General features: G+C 41.7%; 1 pseudogene; it reads left to right on the top strand.

The window, feature by feature from the left end:
- The first annotated feature begins 7,292 nt into the window (after nt 1-7,292).
- Nucleotides 7,293-7,910, top strand: LOC103268185 (annotated as a pseudogene).
- The last annotated feature ends 220 nt before the right edge of the window (nt 7,911-8,130 follow it).

The following is an 8,130-nucleotide window of genomic DNA, read 5'->3' as shown; positions in this document are numbered from 1 at the left end:
AGAAGTGATTCCTAATGAATGCCAATTATAAAACTTGTTTGAGATTATAATAACTTAATGTAAAAATTTAAATTTGCTGATCCAGCATATCACCATTTATGGAATAACTACAGTTGTTGAGATAATCAAATCTAGAGAAAAGAAGACTGAATGACAATGGATAATGTAAGGTAATGGCAATTCTTTCTTGGTCTTTAGACTTCTCATCTATTCAGAATATCTGTCACAGGATTATTATCCTTACTGAGTAAGAATATTGAGAAATGTTATGTGCAGGAGATACAGCTGTTGAAATAGCAGAATAAAGTTATCTGAGCTCAAGGAGTCACAATAGAAAAATACATGGCAACTTAAAAACAAAAGGAAGAATAAGGTAAAGGGAAATTAATAATTTTATATAGCCTATATATTCTTTCATACAACACTCACAGAGAGATTTCTATTTAAAGATGGCTTCACCCGTATATGTGTATATACACATAAACATACACATGTCAGGTTGCTTGATTCTTCCTCATAGGCATGCAGTTTTACCCCCAGTAGAGGGGGCAATCCAAGAGACTACTTATCACAGTTCATTCATTCGTGAAATGTTTAATGAGTATTGTTAGATAATGTGCTAGGAACTGGGTTGAAAGATAAGTTCCTAACTAATTGAGGTTACAGTTTAGTGAGGGAGAGCTGCAAATAGATCAGCAACTGCATTCAGGGTACAGAAGAGTGCATAATCAAGGCAGCTATTTCAGTCTTGGAGGAGGAGAGATTTCTGGGAGAGGAAAGGTACAGGTAAGAAGGCTTCCCAGGACAGGTAATAAATGACTTAAAAATAAGTAGTTTAGTAGTGGGCAGGGGGGCACAGGACATTTCAGTAGGGTAGCAGCAGGTACAAAAACCCAAGGGACATCATGAAACATGGAGCAATCTGGGAATTGAAAGTAGTTCAGTATATTTGGAATGTAGGAGATTTGGGGAACACGATGGGAGACGATAGTGGAATGATAGACAGGAGCTGCATCATTAGTAGTACTGGGTTAAGTGGGGAGTTATGGCTTTAGCATTAAAGTCTGGATTTTATTCTGAAGATCATAGAGAAAGAAAGATCATTGGTAAACAGCATGGCAAATAGATTTGATGGGTCAAGACTAGAAGTGAGGAGACCAATGTGGAGGTTACTGATCCAGCATGTCATCATTTATGGAATAACTAAAGTTGTTGAGATAATCAAATCTAGAGAAAAGAAGACTGAATGGAAATTGATAATGTAAGGTAATGGCAATTCTCTCTTGGTCCAAATGACATGTTGCCATTTGGTGGGTGGGAGGAGGTGGACTGGGTAAAATCAAGCATGAGTTCTAGGTATCTGGTTCAGACACTGGGTATATAACAGTGGCGTTCATTCAGATGAGAAAGCTACGAGCGAGTTGGGAGTTGGTAGGCAAAAGGATGAGTTTGATTGTGGACATCTCGGGACACCCGAATGAAGATATTCAATAATCAACTGGATAGATAGAAGGGAAATCTGGATTTTGGAATTTTCAGCTTATAAGTAGTGGTTAATGCCTTGGAAGGAAAAGAGAAGAGGGTTAAGAAGAGAACCATGGGGAATATCAGCATTTACGGGAGGGCAGAGGAAGAGAAGGCCACCAAAGAGACTGGGAAGGAAAAGCCTGAGAGAATGTAAAGCCAGAGAGAAGCATCTTGGAAGACAAGATAGGAGAGAATTGCAAGAAGGAGGCAGTAGCCATGTTAAATGTCACAGACATTTAAGGTAAATTAAGACAGAAAAGGCCAGGCTCGGTGGTTCAGCCTGTAATCCCAGCACTTTGGTTGGCCGAGGCGAGTGGATTGCCTGAGCCTGTGGGTTTGAGATCAGGCTGGGCAACTTGGTGAGACCTCGTCTCTACAATAAATTAAAAATTAGCTGGGCATGGTAGCATGTACCTATAGTTCCGGCTACTTGGAAGGCTGAGGTGGTCGACACTGGGGTGGCCACCGGTGTGCCACTGCACTCCAGCCTGGGTGACAGAAAAAAATGCCAATTAGTGTTAGTAATGAAGAGTTCATTGAGAACATCTCCTAGAGCAGATTTGGTGAAGCAATAGGGTGTAGAGTTCAGTTAGTTGAGGGATGAATGTATGAGAGAAAGTGGAGCCTGGAGGACAGGTTACTTGGCAGTCAAGAGAAGGAAAGAGACAACAGGCTGAGGGAGTGATCGTTGGGAGATGGGGTGTGTACAAGCACATTCCTATTCCAGGGGCTGGGAGCCAGCAGAGAAGATGAAGACAGTAAGAAGGTGGGGAAGCTCAGCTTCCAGAGTAATGACAGGATGCAGGTAAGAGCCACAGACCAATGCATGTAGTCCCCACATAATGGCCTCCAGTGTCTTTTTGGGAGGAAGGTAGTAGGTTATAAAGCTGGAGGAGAATGGTAAACTTTTGCAGTATCTCGTGGGAGATGGGAGAAAGAGTTGAAAAAGAGACCATATGAAAATTTTCAAGAAACGCTGGAGGATTTTGTTCAGTAGCCCAACCTCATAAACAAAAATCATCAAGTGTTATATTGCTTCAGGGTTAAGGTTTTGTCCTGTGGGTGAGATGGAAGGAACAAAAGGGTGAGGAATCTGCAAGAAAGCAGTTGTAATCATGGTCCATGGGGTTAAAGTATTAGGGAAAGATCCAGGTAGGAATGGGCTAACAGAGATGGGGGTCAAGGAACTCAGGATGTCTAAAAGGACAAACAGAGGCTGTGGTGGGAACAAGGGATGGTTTTTCCTACTACTCTTGGATAATCATAAGTTTTGCTTGAAATTTCACTTCACTGTGTTCTTAGAGTGTTTCTTTGATTCTCCTATTTGTTGTTATAATTAGTAAGAGTAGCTAACATTTATTGACTGTTCACTATGTGTCAGACACTGTTCTAAGTGCTTTACAAATATGAACCCATTTGATCCTCACTGCCACCCAATGATGTGGGTACTATTAGGTTATCCCCATCTTATAGAGGTGGTAATGAATACATAGCAAAGAGGGATTGTATTCGTCAGCTTTTGCTAGGTTTTGTTGTAATAGCAAAACCTCCAGATCTCTGTGGTTTATAACAATGAAAGTTATGCTTGCTCGTGTTTTATATCTGCTGGGGTCAGTGGGACTCTGCTTCACATGTCTTCTTTGCTCTCTTCATCTGCTTCATAAGTAGGATGATCATATGGCTAGGTTTTTCCCAGAATAATTATTAATAGTTAGAATAATATTAATCTCTTTTTTACTCTTACAAGTGTTTCAGTTTAGATGATTAATATGTGGCCAACCTGTCCAAAAAATGGTGACTAAACATGATGGTGAGGAATCATCACTTATGGAAGGCTTTATGAAAATAACTCTAGCAATGGTATTGCTTCCTTCTCTAGTTTTCCAAGAGAAGATTTTTCCAAGGTAGAACCCAAATGGAGAACTGAGGTGCTGCTCCCTTAGCCACACATGTTAGAATCACTGCCCAGGGATGACAACGAGCCACATGCCTTTGGGTCAGGGCAGAGAAGTAGGAGGAAGGCGACCTTCAGAACACTTACAGACAGGCTGCTTATGATAGGCGACACATTGCAGCTGGGAAGGAGGGTGGCAGAGACATGAAATACCCTTCAAGGTGGAAGCGTACCCAGGGGCATATCATTTGGCGGCAGTGGCTGGTACCAACATGTTGTGTTAAAGTGTATATCCGTGCCTAATGCATAAACCCAAGCACAGACTTGTTTGGAGCATAGGAGACAGCTCTGAGTTGTCTCCCATTATCCATTATCCTTCATAACCCTGGTTATGCCAAAGAAATGTGGTCTGGTGAATTAACCTCAGTCTCTTGATAATTAAGTGGTGACAATAAATTCTCTTTTCCAAGGGAAGCTCCCACATCCAGAAGGCAGTAGAGGGAGGGTGCCTCAGAATAGAATTCTCTCAAAAGTTCTGACTGATATCAATCTTTACATCCTGTCTCAAAGGAATCCTCCCTGTTTAGTAGCCATAGAGTTGGCTTTGTGGAACATAATTAATTTTTATCTTTAGCACAAATTTTTCTGTTTTTTAAAGCCATCAAAAAAGCAACCCAAGCTTCCCACAGACAACTCATTTTATCTCGCAGCTGCCGAGTAAATGTACCATGTTTTCAAAAGGAACATCTTTGCTTTTCATTCAGACCATTTCAGCATGTATTTTACTCATCTACCTTGCCCTCAACATCTGATTGAAATCACTATGGCATTTTCCTGTCAATGAGAGTGCTTGGCCTTTTGTGTAGAAAGTTGGCTTATCTTCATGCCCCCTGGCTTCTGCAAAGCCAGCCATACCAACAGCTCTGCAGGACCTGGTGGAAAGCTGTCCCTGTTCTCACATCTTGGGCTAAGAAAGCTGCATGACTCAGAGGTGACAGGCTGGCCTGGGAGTCTGGCGACCTCGCGCTCTGATCCTGGCTTTATCTGTGACTCACTCTGGGTCAGGTGCTTTGCCTCTTATACTCCTCTGTAACAGAAAGAGCCCAACTTTAGTGCTTCTTCCACCTATGGAAGCAGTGCAGTTTGGTCCTCTTTGCAGACACTCAGTTGGTCCAAGTGCTAAATGCCTAAGGGATACAAAAAAGAGTGCAAAACAGCAGGAGAGTTGGGATTATGACTGGGAGTTAACGACAGGATTATTTTCTACAGAATGCAGTGTGTTTAGATTTTTCTCTCCTACTTTCCTGTCTTTTCTCCTTTCCCTTTTCTAGCTGCTCTCATATAAGATAAAGGACCTCATTTATACGGGCAACTCCTTGAAGGAGATTAATGTTACTTCTGGGCAGTTTCAATAAGCAGAAAGCCTCATGGTCACATATTCCCCATGGTGGCTGCCTTCTAGGCCTGCATATTTCAGTAAGTATGGTTGCCAAGCACCTGGAAGGGGCGTTTATTCGAAATTCAGACACCTGTTCCATACCCCCTAAAACAGAATCTCTGGAGGTGGGGTCCAGGAACCCACCCAGGAACAGACATTCTCAGGGGAGCCTTATGTACACATAAGTGTAAGAGCCACTACCTGGGGCAGTATTATATTGTGAAAGTGTGGGATTTGGATTTGGGCTCTGCCACTTGCTGATTGTGTGATTGGTCTAGACATTTAATATGGCTGAGTTTTTGTATCTTAATTTGTAAAATAGAAAAAACACCTACTTTACAGGGCTGGTGTGAAGACCAAATGCGATTATAAAAGTGAGCGTTTTTTTTTAAGCTGTAAGGTATGACACAAATTATTATTTACATAAAACTATCTAGGCAAGGAGGGAGAGAGAAAAAGAGAAAGGGAGTGACAGAGATGGAGACCTGCTGCCTGGGTATGGGCAGTCAGAGTGGGGGAAAGTAGGTAGATAGCGGAAGATCAATTGAGGTGCTGCTGGGGAGATACCAGAGATTTGCTGTCATGGTGCTATTCACTATTGATTTTATTTCTAGAATGTGAACATAGGAGGTTTTAAGAGGTGGGTTTTCTTTTCTTTTTAAAAAATTTACTATCAGTCATAGTACTTTTAGAGCAGCATGAATTATTTACTTCATCTAGTGGAGAAAAACTCTTAATCATTCGAAGAAGCTGTTCTTTTTCTAAAAAAAAAAAAATCACAAATTGAAAAATTGAGGCCAACTCTAGTTCTTTGGAGAAGGAGATAAAATAGCACATTATGAAAATCAGGACAGGGTTTTATATGTGTGACAGTTCAAAATGCTGAACATATCTTCCTGTTTCCCTGTTAAGTCTTCAGCTATTCAGTCAGAGATCTCTCAAGAGACTTCTAACCATTTGTCACTAAGCTTATGGAATGTGTTAAAGTATGGATTGAGTAGAAAATGACTTTAAATATAGCTTTAAAAAATGTCAAGGTTTGTTTTTGTGTTCTGGATTTTAAATGTCCTGCTGCCTGTGGTGGCTCCATTCTAACCCTGGTTACCAGCTCAGGGTATTATGTTCACTTAGGCAAAGTTTATGGTTAATGATAGTGGAGGAAGTCTATTTGCCAACTAGTCTTCTTGATAGTTTCTAAGATTTTTTAGTTATTTCTTATCAAATCTGATCAGACTGTCAGTATTTTCACCTTGTAACATGGCTGATAAGCTCATACAAGGAGGACTGTTAGCTCTGTCATCTCCTTGAGACTGTCCTGTATTAACAGTATTAGTATGATCTTCAGTTCAAGGTTACTTTGTAGGAAATTTTTTGAGCCTCTTGGCAAATCATGAGGGTCAGTTTTGCTAAACTAAATGGCATCTGTAAATCCTCCACTCAAATGGCCACCCGCAAGTTTGGTAATTACACTGAAATAAGCAAGATGGAAGAGAGAATATGAGTGAAGTCTCTCACATGTGTCCTTGACGCATGGATCCAGGGAAGATGTTGGAGAGATCTACTTCTAACATACAAGATAGCATGTAAATTAAAACAGAAATTCTGATTTTCTTCCTGCACACTAAAGAATGATTTTGCTTCCTGCAGGAATGTACATCTCACTATAAAATGACTACTTTAGAGAATCTTCAGAGGAAAGGGTCTTTGGGAAAAACAATGTAAAGTATAAAATACTTTACCACAGTAGTTGTAAAGCCACACATAAATAGTAAAGAAAAATTGGAAAATACCAATAAACAAAGAAGAAGAGGAAAACCCTTTAATTCCACAAAAGTTAGCTACTATGAATACTTTGTCTCATCTCTTCTAAAACCGCTTCCTAATAATATGTCCTTCTGTATCACTTCTCCAAAATATCACTGTGGAACCTATCAGTGAGGGTTCCTGACCACAGGACAGAAAGCAAGCCTAGCTGAAGCAAAAGGGGATTCCCTGGGAGGTACCTGGGCTGCGGAAGGGCTGCTCACAAAGCCTGCTGGAGACTGGGGGGCAGGCAGGGGCTGACCGGAGCCAAGGAGGCATCTGAGCAAGGGAGCATGGAGCAGCAACTGGAGAGAGAATATACTCAGGTAAGAAACCCAAGTACCTGGGTGGGGGTGGGGGGGTGGGGGTGGAGAGCAGGGAGGATAGATAAATAAATAAACACAACAATGCTAAAGTATCAGATCACACATGCTATTATGTAATCTGCTGTTTTAAATTAATACGTTATGAACAGTCTTTCCATGTTAATGTTTACTCACCGGAACATCACTTTTAATGACTGAATAGTATCTCATTGTTTGGATGTATCTTAATATATTTAATTAGTTCCTTATTCTTGGTTATTTAAATAATTTAGACATTTCCTCCTTTCCCACGTGACTGCCGAAGATGGTGGAGAGGCAGGTCCTGGTGCAGGATGGCCGAGGCCATCTCCTGGTCTGCCTGGTGGCTATTGTGGCCAAGCAGGTACTGCTGGGCCAGAAGGTGGTTGTCGTGCACTGTGAGGGCATCAACGTTTCTGGCAATTTCTACAGGAACAAGTTAAACTATCTGGCCATCCTCTACAAGCAGACAAACACCAACCCTTCCCAAGGCCCGTACCATTTCCGGGCTCCTGGCCGAATTTTTTGGCAGACTGTGCAAGGCATGCTTCCCCACAAGACCAAGCCGAGGCCAGACTGCATTGGACCACCTCAAGATGTTTGACAGGATCTCACCACCTTATGACCAGAAAACGTGTATGGTGGTTCCTGCTGCCCTCAAGGTTGTACGTCTGAAGCCTACAAGGAAGTTTGCCTACCTGGGGCACCTGGCTCACGAAGTTGGATGGAAGTTCCAGGCAGTGACAGCCACTCTAGAGGAGAAGAGGAAGGAGAAGGCCAAGATTCACTGCTGGAAGAAGAAACAACTCATAAGGCTACAGAAACAGGCCAAAAAGAAGGTGGAGAAGAAGATTGAGGTCCTCAAGACCCACGGCCTCCTGGTCCGAGCCCAATGAAGACTGTTGATTCCACAAAAATAAAATAAATAATTTTAAATGTTTTACTATTATAATAAATTATGAGGAACATTTAGGTAGGTAAGTCTTAATTTAATTGTATGCTTAGAATACATTCCTAGTTGCCTGAGCCCGCGGGTTCGAGACCCACCTGGGCAACTTGTTGAGACCTCATTTCTACAATAAATCAAAAAATTAGCTGGGTGTGGTAGTGCACGCCTGTAGCTC

This window comes from Carlito syrichta, unplaced genomic scaffold, assembly GCF_000164805.1.
Source record: "Carlito syrichta isolate Samal-C Ts95f unplaced genomic scaffold, Tarsius_syrichta-2.0.1 Scaffold308800, whole genome shotgun sequence".
Taxonomy (NCBI): Eukaryota; Metazoa; Chordata; class Mammalia; order Primates; family Tarsiidae; genus Carlito; species Carlito syrichta.
The sequence above is the reverse complement of the archived record's forward strand: the minus strand, read 5'-3'. Positions and strand labels throughout refer to the sequence as shown.